This window comes from Stegodyphus dumicola, chromosome 12 (assembly GCF_044657685.1).
Source record: "Stegodyphus dumicola isolate Sdum_Otavi_A_Nest chromosome 12, ASM4465768v1".
Taxonomy (NCBI): domain Eukaryota; kingdom Metazoa; phylum Arthropoda; class Arachnida; order Araneae; family Eresidae; genus Stegodyphus; species Stegodyphus dumicola.
The window spans coordinates 15,496,188-15,509,135 of NC_140779.1; positions in this window are offsets into that span (position 1 = coordinate 15,496,188).

A 12,948-nucleotide genomic window follows, 5' to 3' on the forward strand; every position below is an offset into this window, starting at 1 on the left:
CGCAACTTTTCATAGTAAAGGCCGTTGTTTCAGCCATCCAATTCATTTTTGATACTGAATCTGACAATACCCTTCCCTTTCTTTCTTGATATTCTTATTCTTATTATTCGCAATGAATCTGATTTCAGTATTACTGTTTACCGTAAAGCCTTTTCTGTTTGTTTACAGCTGCAAAACTCATGCCACCCGGCTAAGCAAAAAATGGCTTCTTTTTATCATTATGTATTTCGCTCCAACACTGCGAACCCATCCTTTATTTCACTTGTAAACATTATCTATTCTATTTCTGTCTCGTCTACAGCGTCTTACAGAAATTGCATTTGTTGCTGCGTCTGTAGCAGTTGGTGTCAGCAATTTCTTCAAATTCGGATCTTTGGATTTCCTTTGGTTTTCGGTTTCTGGAAAGCACTTTTGTCCATTGAAAAATATTAATAACCTACCAATAAAAATAGGTATCTGAAAGTGATGGCTTGAACGGAGGTACACTTTATTTACCGCCTATGCAATAAATGGAAGTAATTTATTTACATTATAAAATAGCGTTCGTTTAACTTTATACAGTGGTACCTTGAGTTGCGAGTTTAATTCGTTCTATGACACAACTCATAAGTTCTCGTATCTCAAATCAATTTTCCCGTTGAAATTAATTGAAATGTGATTAATTCGTGGCGGCCGCCGAAATAATCATTCCAATTTTTCTGATAAATGTTTTCAGCATAAGGAAAATGAAAAAAATATATATATAGCATATAAACAAAATAAAACTTAGTAATTTAACTTTTTTAATAAACAAAATAAAACCTAGTAATTTAATTTTTTAGTAACACAGAATAAAAGATAAATTAGCATATGACATACGTATTAAAATATCCCCCTCATATTTTACTTACTTTATTTTCTTCTTCAGTAGCTCTTTTCTCTTTTGCCGCGCTTCCGTCACTTTCATCCGAAAAGTGTTTTGCGTGCGTCGGGCGTATGCGCCCCACGCTAAACTTTCCGTTCAAGCCATTTGGTATTATCATTGTAAAATGAAGAATTTTTTTAAAATTCATTATGCAGTCAATGTTTGTTTCAACTGCATTCCTCGTATTTTGATCAGTCATTTATTCGCGTGTCGTTGATACACTACTTACTGCTTCACTGAAGCTGGGATTGATTTATAGTTCAGTGTGTTTCTTTAGTGTGCTAGACGAAGGAAATACATATTATGTTATAAATTCAGATATTTTGCATTTAAAAATGGTTGCAATTTTTCCCGGCTTTTCTTCTTCAGACCTTTTCCAAATTTTACAATAATTACTCCTTATAAGCAGATATGGCATCACACAGCAACAGTTTTTCTAGTGATGATTCTGACGAAGGCCACTTTAATTCAATAAGAAGGCTTTGTAAAATTTGTTACGAAAGAAATGTTAAAAATTTGGATCCCCAATCGACAAGAAACTGTACTGTAAAAGTTGCAACATTCTGCGATAGTTGTGTGAATAAACCACACTTATGTTTGCCATGTTTTAATAAAGTTCATCGTAACATCCCTTTGTAATTGCATACAAACTTGAATTTAACTAAAATGTTATATATTTAAAACTGATATACGTACGATAAAAAAATTTATATGTGAGGATGCAACTTGCTTGGCATAGTAATGTTCAATCAGGTATTTGTTAAACTAATTCCTAGAAAAATTAATTTATTGGTTTGTTGTGTTATGCATGTTAAACTATACAACCTTTCCTTGATAATTATGATTTTTGCGCTATTTTAATTATTGTAAGGCATACGCCAGAAACAAAATAATACAAGGCTCAGGCCGCGTGGAGCGCGCGGTCCACGTGGCCTGAAGAAGTCTTCAAAAAACGGTCTGGCAGGGAACGTGTTAATAGAAATTCAGGTGAATCTTTACATTATGGTAACTTAGTGATTTTTTGGCGAAAATTTGGCGACCAACCATACTACAGCAACCTGCTAGTTTTGTTTTGGACGCCATTTTGTTTTCACGAAATAAAGGCATTTTTTTTTTAACTCAACATTTTTTCCAACAATCTGCTAGCCGAATTACGCTTATACTAGAACAAAGTGCTTAATTACGACGAAGATTAGGTGCGAAATTGAGAGTGCCTGCTTGCCGCGTTTTTAAGAATTGCACATACACGGTATCCATGTACACGTCGACCTATTTTCCCTTAAAAAACATCCAAGAATTGCACAAAAATGGCATTGCGCACACTCTTGACTTTATCTATGTACACATCGACCGATTTTCACTTAAAAAGTCAAAGAAAATTGACAAAAATCCAATTCTTCTTACTCTTGTAAAAAGCGCCAAACAAATAAGTGGGCGATTCTGCACTTTAGCAGCGAAATTGTTTCTAAGTGCTTATTAGCTAAAATCACGATCGGAATTTTCCGGAAAATGTCACATGACATGTCTCAATCTCTCATTTCTCTGAGACAAAATAATCTGTGATTCGAACTGTGTACTTCTCAGATTATTGCTAAAGTCCTAGCTAGTAACCTTTATCGCTTCACCAAAATGTCGCCAAACTACCTGTTACCATATTCTAAAGATTAGCCGAAATCCGTTCAAAGAGATTTCTTTCTTTCTCCCTTTGAACAATGCAACTGAAATGAGTTAATCAAGCGTCATTAAACAACGTCGCTGCGCGATAAGTTGAATCTTTCGCAGAGTGTTTCTTTTCAACAGAGTCCGAAAGTTTTTCTCACATTGCCAACACATCCTTTATCTCACTTGAAGGAATAGCCTTCTCCACTTCTGGCTCCTCTACAGTTTCTTGTAGAAATTCCATTTACTGTTGCATCTGTAGTTTCATCAACGCTTCCATCGTCAGTTCTTTCGATTGTGCGGTGGTAATCGCTTTGATATCTCCCTCATGCGCTTACAGGCCCGTAGACTTTTCATGATACACAATCTCCTCCAGCCCTTCCCGTTCAGGTCCAAATCCTTCAAAGTTCCGATTTTCTAGTCTTGTGTGCGCTAACTGCTGTAACGTCACTGATGCTAGCTCGTATCTCAAATTTTGATTCGTAATTCAGGCTAAAAACTGGTCACTGCTCGTATCTAAAAAAACTCGCAAGATGGGCACTCATGTCTTCACTGGAAACTCAAATGCAAGTGATTAGAAGATTAGGTTCTGGTGAACATCAATCTCAAATTAGTGCTGTATTGATTTTGGCAACTTCAACAATAAGGACGATTCTTAAGAATAAAGAAAAAATACTGTCATCGGCAACTGCAACTACGTCAAGCTCTGCAACTAGAATTACCCGTTCTAGAAATAACATTATAGAGGAAATGGAAAAACGACTGTCTATATGGATTGACGACGAAATTGAACGCAATATGCCATTAAGCCAATCTATCATAATGCCTTCTTGACAAAAAGGCAGAAAATTGGAAATCCAGAATAGACTGAATGATCTGACTGAGAATTTTATTTGTTTTTAAAAGTATATGCGTTTATATTGTTTTTATTTTTGTAAGAAATAAATGTTTCATTTTATTTTTATTAAGAAAACATTATTAAATTTAATGCCTAACCATTTTTTATCCGTCTTCCCCTATCCCCATTATTTACATGTTAAGATAGCCTCGCTTAGCGCTGTTTCGCATTACGCTCTACTTCGATGGAACGTATCCCCCGCGTTAAGCGGGGTCTTACTGTATTTATGTGAACAATGAACTTAACAAAAGTGTACTTCGAATTTATCAAAAGTTAACTTAGAATCTAGTTTACATGAACATAGAATAGCCTACACAGCATCATATACTTTGGGTTATGGAACTATCAACTGCCTGAACTGATGTGACTGGCCTACTCTGTGGATAACTGCAACAATAATACGGACACACATCATTAGGTGTGTAACTGATAAGAACAGAAGTTATGACGTATTGAAGAAGACATAGGTTTAAAAACTGGTTAATATGTAAGTTCCACTCTTCACAATGTAGATCCTATCCATGACAATGTAATGATTTATTGATTGTATATTTATTTTTCATACGGATTATTATGTAACAATTATTGTATAGATCACATTGAAAATTTGGTTACAGCCGAAAACATCGCGGCAAAATCATCGCGGACGAAAACGTCGCAGAGAAAACAACGTAAGGCAAAAACGTCGTGCTACAAAACATCGTGGAAGAAAACATCGCAAAGAGAAAACAACGCAGTATTAAAACATCGTGGTACAAAACATCGTCGTCGAAAATATCGTGGTAAAAAATAAAGTATCTACAAATCATCGCATGACGATAACATCGCAGACATGCTTCTTTCAGGCTTTAATAACTGTAAATGGATATTCCCATATCGATTTGTGATCGCAAGATGGAAAGAAGGATAATTTTTACTTTCATACTTTTTATTAACTAATAAATTTTTGCTGAGAAAATAAGAATGAAACTTAAGCATAGAAAATTAATGCAGCTTATAGCACTTAATAGAATCTTAAACTGACATAGTTAACTAACAAAGGCCATTAATAAATCCTTTTTATAAAGTTTCTACTGGTAATTTTTCATGAAAAGTATAATCTATAATTTGCATTTAATTTTTTATGCTTAAGTTTCCTTCTTACGTTTTCAGCAAACATTTATTAGTTAATAAAATATGTGAAAATAAAAATTATCCTTCTTTACATACTGCGCTCACAAATCATTATGGCAATATCCATTTACAATAATTAAAACCTGAAAAAAGCATGTCTGCGAAGTTATCGTCATGCGATGATTTGTAGATACTTTATTTTTTACCACGATATTTTCGACGACGATGTTTTTAAACTGCGAAGTTTTTGAATCGCTTTATTTTCGACGACGATGTTTTGTAGCACGATGTTTTAGAGCTGCGATGTTTTCTCTTTGCGATGTTTTCTCCCATGATGTTTTGTAGCACGACGTTTTCGCCTTGCGTTGTTTTCTCCGCGACGTTTTCGTCCGCGATGTTATCGGCGGACACCGAAAATTTAGCATTGTAATATTACTATCATTGATTCAGTGAATGACGCCGGCGGTGGATGGTAGATTCTTTTCCGTCGCATGGGCATAACTCTCATTTTGGTGTAGAAACTTAGGTCGGAGGTTCATGCGACGGCGTTTCCGTCACTAATCACATACCTGCCGGGTGGCATATTTCACAAGTGCACATCAGCGTTGCCACTGAGGGAGGGGTTTCGAAAATGGACCAATGCGCTTCTATTGCTCTTGTGACGCTAAATCTTTGTGCATGTGAGCGTATGTTTTTCACGATTTAATTTGCATTTGTTTCGCAGTAATAAATGTATGACGTAATAGTAAACAATCTCGTAGTGCTTTCGTTTTATGAGTTTAGTTGATCGCTAACATTTAACTTTCGCGATTTTTATCATGCAACAATATTTGGATTGATGTTCACGGAATATTATCGCTCTTTACATAGAGAAAATGACTCAAGCTACAATTAGCCTCGAATATTATGCATTTACTAACACCTGTAGATCAAGAGAATTCAAATGTATATATATATATATTTTTTATTGAGCTAAGAAGGACTCGAACTGTTACAATGAATCTATTTTTATTTCAATGCTTGCATTCTTTTGATTTTAAGATTCTGAATACATATTGTATATAACCTGGTTATATCCATTGTTAACATTAAAAGTTATATGTGAATAAATTGAATATATTCGTTGTGAATAAGATAAATTCATTCTGTTTGATGTGTATTTCTTGTGTAGACAGTACATTTAAGAGTGAGCAGTTTTTAAATGTGAAATTTCATACACTAAATGTATACGAATGCAAATTAGTAAATGAACCCATGTGGAACTACCAGAGATTTTAGCAATGTTATCGTTTGACCACTGTCAGGATTTACCCTGACTGAGTTTAAAATTTCTTATTTTCAAACGTAAGAATGTAAGAACTGGGAAATATTTCTGTATGCTAAACTTTACTCTATTTACTAAATACTATAATTTTGACCGTGAATGATAGAAATGATAATTTCGCTCTTCAGTTCTTTCTGAAAACATGTTTTTAGTTGTGATAGAAGTTATAACAAGAATCCATCTACTCCAAAAAATAGCTACTTTTTATTCCTATGTAAGGTGTATTTCAATTTTATAAAGTTATTTTTAATCTCAAAGTGCTTTCCTATGGATTCTTGTTTCCACTTAAGACTTTATCACACATGGCTACAGTTCCTGCTAGACGGGACTTTACTGAGAAACGAGATTCTGGTAACAATGGTTTCAACGGGAGGGTTCCTAGAAAAAAGAGCTCCGCCTGAAGCGAAGTCAAGCCTAGCTACGGAAACATTGTTGCGGCTACGCGGGACTTTTTCAAACCTCACCGAAAATGTCTCGGCTGGACCTCAGTCCCGGATAGAGACAACCAATGAGACGATGGTTCTGGTTCTGTAGCCTCACGTGATTCCAATCTGAGCGATAATCGATTAGTGTTTGGCGTCAAGTCTTTGTAGTAAGTGAAAATGGTAACCTAGCTACGTGGGTTTCCTGGAGTTGTGCGGGTTCTGAGAATTGTTCCTTTCGACGTCAAGTCCCGCGTAGCTGAAACATAATGTGATTGTGACTTTACAACCACATTACATTTACATTAAACTAGAATGAGTTTTTAGAATCGCGTTGAATGCAAATGAGTTAGAAGTAATATTTAAGGAAGGTTCAACTTACTTCAGGAGAGAGAGCTAGGAATCCTGAGTAGCGCGTGTTTGCCATTGAGCTAAATCGCTCTTAAAGCTGTTACGCTATGCCGTATATTATGTGTCTTTGGATATTCGCCGGCTAGTTTAAATTCAGTGCCAACTACGTTAGATACTTGTGTTGGCGGCTAAGTCTCTTTTCGATAGTTCTAATTTAGTTCTTATTTCTTATTCTGAGTTTAACCGAGTGGAGGCTTTGTTGTAAGCCCGAGAAAGGGGCCAACTGTTCATCTTATTTTGAGCGCAATAGAGGGCATTTTGACCCTTCTCAAGTCTACGCTTTAGTGGATTGAACTCAGCGGTAAGTCGCTCAGCAAGTTCGCTAGGTTCTCCGACATTTACTTTGGACAAAAAGAGTGAGGAACCCTAAACCTTCTCTCTAGATGTTTTTCCTCCCATATTTATACAGAATAAGACTTCTGATGATTTAAAATATATATAAATTCACGTATTTATACACACCAAATTATTTTATATGATATTTATTTGACATAATTACCGCTTATCAATTTTTTTTCTATCTGCTCAGTCATTCTTATGTCACATATTTTACTTGGTTAAGAAAGTTTAGCGCTTGAAGCTAGAGGATTGTCATAAACGATATTTGTATCTCTCTTTACGAAGAATGCGCAATAAATAAGGAAAATATTAACCGCACTTATCCAAGCAACAGAAGTTCATGAATATGAAAACGCCACTGAAAATATTTCTGATTTTATTTCCGTAGTTTTAACGCTGTATTGGGTGAAATGCAGAATCATGGCGGAAAGTGATTTATGGGATGCATTCATTTGTTTCTCTGTTTTGCTTAACCTTAAAATATAAATGAAACAAAAATTACGACGACGTCATTGCAGTCTCATATTTGTTACCCGATTGAAAAGGAATGCGATGTTGAACTGCATCTATTTCCAGTTCTGTCCTTTTCTTATTATGCCTTGCAGAGTAGACGTACCGAAGAAAAGGATATGCTGAAGCTCTGATGAGAGAACAAGTGGTGTCCTTGAAATTCCGAAGAACGCCATTTTATAATTCCTCTTCCTAGCAAAGATATCGATAATAATATTTAAGCTGTTCAATTCTAGAATTTTATTAGCTTATATTCAAAGAAATGTTTTTGGAAAATTTTGTTTTCTCTTTTATAAACGAAAAAAGCTGCTATAGATATTTTATAGTCTTTATGCTACTTAACAAATAAAGTGAATTTTAAAGAGTACATTTATTCTATTGTGGTTTATGCAATATCGACGAAGTAGATTTTATTCAATCCAATAAGTTTAAATGAAAGTCAAGAAAAAATGCGTATAATTTAATATTCCGTACAACAAGGATGTCAAACTCGCAACCCGCGGGCTGCATGCGGCCCACAACAAATATTTTTGCGGCCCGGCCAATATATCGGCAAATAATAATATATAATAATAAAATAACATATCGACGAAGAAAAAAATGAAATGTTTACTGCTAAGTAATTAACGATAATTTATTCAGTGTTGTTAGATTACTCACAGCGAGCTGACACACACACTACTTAAATGACAAATGCGTGTGAGTAGCTTACGTTCAGCTACCTTCGGCTTTTGGGGGACACGTGCACTCAGAACTTGTACGCATCCCCCGATAGCCGAATGTGGCCGAACTCATGGTCTCAGTTTTCCAATCATAGTTTTGTACGATATATTGGTGCATGCATGTGCATGCACTTTGCTTTATTATTAATTATTACTTAATTCATATTGTTACGGATTTCATAGTTATTTATTTAGTTTTTTTTATTTAGAAGACCCTCGAAGACAATTTTTTGTTTTTGTTTTTTGTTTTCTTCTGATTTCTCAATAAGTATTGACTCAGTACCTAGCCATATGCAAATGGAGGTGATCGAGATTCAATGCAACTCAAATTTGAAAGCAAAATTCATTGAAGAGGGCGTGCCTGAATTTTACAAATATTTACCAGCCAGGTTTGAAAATACTCGAAAATTCGCATATGAAATTATTTCCATGTTTGGTAGCACTTATCGGTGCGAGCAGTTATTTTCAGTCATGAAAGGTAATAAGTCTCCTATTAGAAACCGTATTAATGATGCTCACCTTGGGTCAGCGTTGAAAGTTATCACTGCAAACAAAATTTCTCCCGAAATAGGAAAGATAATAGCAGAGAAGAGATGTCAAGTATTAGGACGTAAACATTAAATTTTTCTTGTTCTTTTCTATATAAATATATATATATACATATATATATGTTTATTATTGTATTATTCGAAATAAATCTACGTTTCTATGAATATTGACTTTTTTTTTTGCGGCCCGCCTAAAGTTAAACCTTGTTTGTTTGCCCCAAGTGTACCTATGAGTTTGACATCCCTACCGTACAAGGAAGTCATGTGATGTACACATCATATTTTTAACTTAGCTGTTGAAATAGAATTAGTAATTTCTATCAGCTGTTTGAATCGTTATCTGTTTATCAGTAATTTAGGAAAATCTACAAAATACAAGCGAGACATTACTTGCATTTTATCTGTTTTTCCTTTTATTCAGCATAATTTCTTACTTCTTCTGCGTGTTTAGATGCGTGTCCAGAAAGAAGTAGATGATTGCAGGTGTCACCAGGAATAGAAGATTTAAACTTTAATATAGATATTTTGATATAGTGATAGATATAGGGAATTCCATAGATTCATATTATGATGTTTTGGACATATAGAATCTAATAAAAAATTTATAAGGAAACTATCTATAGAAAAAAAAAATCAGATGTATACACATGGACTAACACAAAATACATTTTTTTTCCATTCTGAAAAGTGCCTCATTGTACTCTGGGTGGTTGGGCATTGTCTAGGAAGCATTTAAGCAAATCGTACTGAGCAGCTAATATAGTAAAAAAATCCGTTCTGGTAATTGGTTGCAACGCAAATGACGTTTGGTGCTAAGCAATACTAGTGACATTTACATTCGGCATTTTTGATGATTTGTTTTCGCTGAGAAATATTATCAGAAACTTAACATACAGTAAAATTACAAAAGCTTAAATACATAAAAAACTTACGTACTCCTTTTTGCACGACATTGCTGGTTCATGGCATAATAAAATTGCAAAAAAAGCTGCGAATTAAGCTTTTTTCCGCTTATTCCCATATTTAATTTTCACGCCTTAATCATGGAACAATAATACGTTTTAATGGATATTCATCAATATCCAATAATAAAATATGTGAAAAAAATTAGCTTGAAAATGAACGTTTTTTGACTTCCTTGTACGAATTAAAAAGGAAGTATTGTAATCGCGAAAAATTTCGGTTATCATATTTCAACGAAAATACCATTTTGACTGCTATCGAATGCAATTTAACGATGTTTTTACTTGACATCTGTACTTAAAGACAGAATAAAGGAATCTTCCCCCACCCCCCCCCAAAAAAAAATCTAAACCTGATTTAAAATGAATTCTGAAGAGTTTTTTGGTGGCGTCTGTACGTACGTATGTTTGTACGTATGTATATTTGTATGTATCTCGCATAACTCAAAAACGAGTAGCCTCAGAAAGTTGGAATTTGTGTATAGGACTGCTATAAAATGATGTGCACCTCCTATCTTGGTTGCAATCGGCCGCACTAAAAATATATAAATATATGTATATATATATCTATTCACTCTGTTACTCGGCTCAGAGCGCTCAGTTTCTTTATTCTTATGTGCATGTAAATTGTGCATTTTTTGCTTTAAAAATGAATGAATTATGTTTTTCTTATCTTCCGGTTATGATTTTTATGCCTTTAGTTAACCTGCATGCAATAATTGTAGAATTATCAACAATTTTAAAAAGCTTTTAATTGCGGCTAAGCCTAATTTTTGTTTATTATAGCAGCCATATTTTTTTACATGTGAAACTTAGCAGAATAGTGGATTTGTTGCAAATCTAGAGAAACTAAGCTTCGCAAAAACAAAGTAGAGTCTTCTTTTATTACTGAAATTAAATTTGTAAGATATTTCACCTGCCTTCTTAGCATGCCTTCGTGGTGTAATGGTCAGCACGCTCGGGGCGTATTCCATAGGCCCGTGGTTCGAGTCACGGCAAAGGCGTTGCTCATTTTTCGTCTCTCCTGCTTCCAAATAACCTAATGTCTCTACAGTGGCGCCCGAACTAAAAGGTGGTGTATGATAATTCTTCACCACCAGGATTTAGCGATTGGGTCCCCTAAAACCCCAGTCCCCGTTTAAAAGAGGGAATATATAAGGTATTTCTCCCACCTTCTTTAGCATGCCTTCGTGGTGTAGCGGTCAGCACGTTGGACGCGTATTTGAGAGGTCCGTGGTTCGAGTACCGGTGAAGGCATTGCTCATTTTTCACATCTCTTGCTTAGAAATAACTTAATGTCTCTAAAAATTATGATTAATTCAGTCTGGAATAATAATTTAAATTATTAGCTTGTTTTTGCGCACAAACTGTATTTTTAATTGTAAAAATTGTTTTTTTAATTGTTTTAACTGTACTTGGCGCTTTATGTGTTTTCTATATCTTTCAATTTTTAACGAAAATATTTTGAGTTTTTATGTATTTTTGCCTTGCCGCGAAGCGATAACTGAATTAATGAGTAGCGCATGCGCATTAGATAAGCGGTGGCGAATCGTCTGTGAAAAACTGTTTCATTTTTATTTGTTTCATTTCTTTTATACATTGTTTTAGATTTATTATAGTATTTGAATAGAACTTGTGATAATTCTTCAGATAATATAATTTCTGCGAACTCTGAGTTATATCGAATGAGATATAACGCTATTAAGTGAACCTAGCGCCGAAGTGTCACTATGGTAAATAAATACACTGGTGTGCAAAAATTAAGGACGAAGTCGAAAAATTAGCATATCAGCTGAACGAAGAGGCAGAGCGGACAGAAAGACCAATCAGGAGATTAAGTAAGGTGATGTACGGTAGCATAGCACATGCGAAGATATGCAGGTAGACGTAATGGGGGAGTGTCTGAGTAGTATAAAGCATGTTGTCGGTGTAAGATCAGTATTTCTGGCAAAGAGATTGCACGTCGTATAGCAGTTAAAATCACACCGAGTTGCTGCCTCAGCGACAAATGGCGAATAATCAATCTGTTAGACGACATCTGGATGCTTTTACCCGAGGTCGAATCATTGGGAAGTTGGAGGAAGGCCGCAGTGTGACAAGTGTGGCTGCAGAGTTCGGAATTGCTCACAGCATCGTTTCACGACTTTGGAGACAATTTCAAACTACAGGAACAGCTATCCGGGGGTTTAGTAGTGGTCGTCCACGAGGAACCACACCCGCAGATGACCGGTATATTGCCTTACAGGCCAGAAGAAACAGGCGGCAGACAGCGGGAGAAATCGCTAGACACACGACACAGGCGACTGGACGACCGATATCGCGTTTTACCGTGGCCAGAAGACTGCACGGTGGTGGTCTGTTTGCACGACGCCCTGTACGGTGTGTACCTCTAACGCCTGCCCATCGGAGAAGGCGTTCTTTGTGGTGCCGTGAACACCGGAATTGGAGAGACAATGAATGGGGACGAGTACTCTTTACAGATGAGAGCAGATTCAGTCTGAGTAGCGATTCTCATCGCATACTCATCTGGAGAGAGCGAGGAAGCCGCAATCATCCCTCGAACATCATTGAAAGGGACAGGTATGTAGGTGGCGGTGTTCTCGTTTGGTGGAGGCATCATGCTTGGTAGCCGTACAGACCTTCACATCTTCGACGCAGGTTCAGTCAACGGGACCCCGTTATTGTAACGAGATTCTTCTTCCATATGTGCGTCTTTTTAGAGGCACTATGGGTCCGCAGTTCCTTTTCATGGACGACAATGCACCATGTCATCGCACAGTAGCTGCCGAACAGCTCTTAGAGAGTGAGGATATTGAACGTATGGATAGGACGGCACGATCTCCGGATCTCAGTCCCATCGAGCATGTATGGGATTTTCTAGGCAGACGCTTGGCAGCTCGTACCTTACCATCAGTAACGATTCCGGAGCTTCTATTGGCGCTGCAAGACGAATGGGCAGCAATGCCTCAACAACTCATTGACACCCTCATTCTCAGCATAGCCAGACGCTGTGAAAGCAGTCAGGGGAGATCATATCCCCTATTAACGACCGAATGTTTCTTGCTGGACACCCATCACAGGGATGTTTCGGCCTTCAGTCGCATTGTGCTCCATGCTACTTTTTCAATAAAGCTTC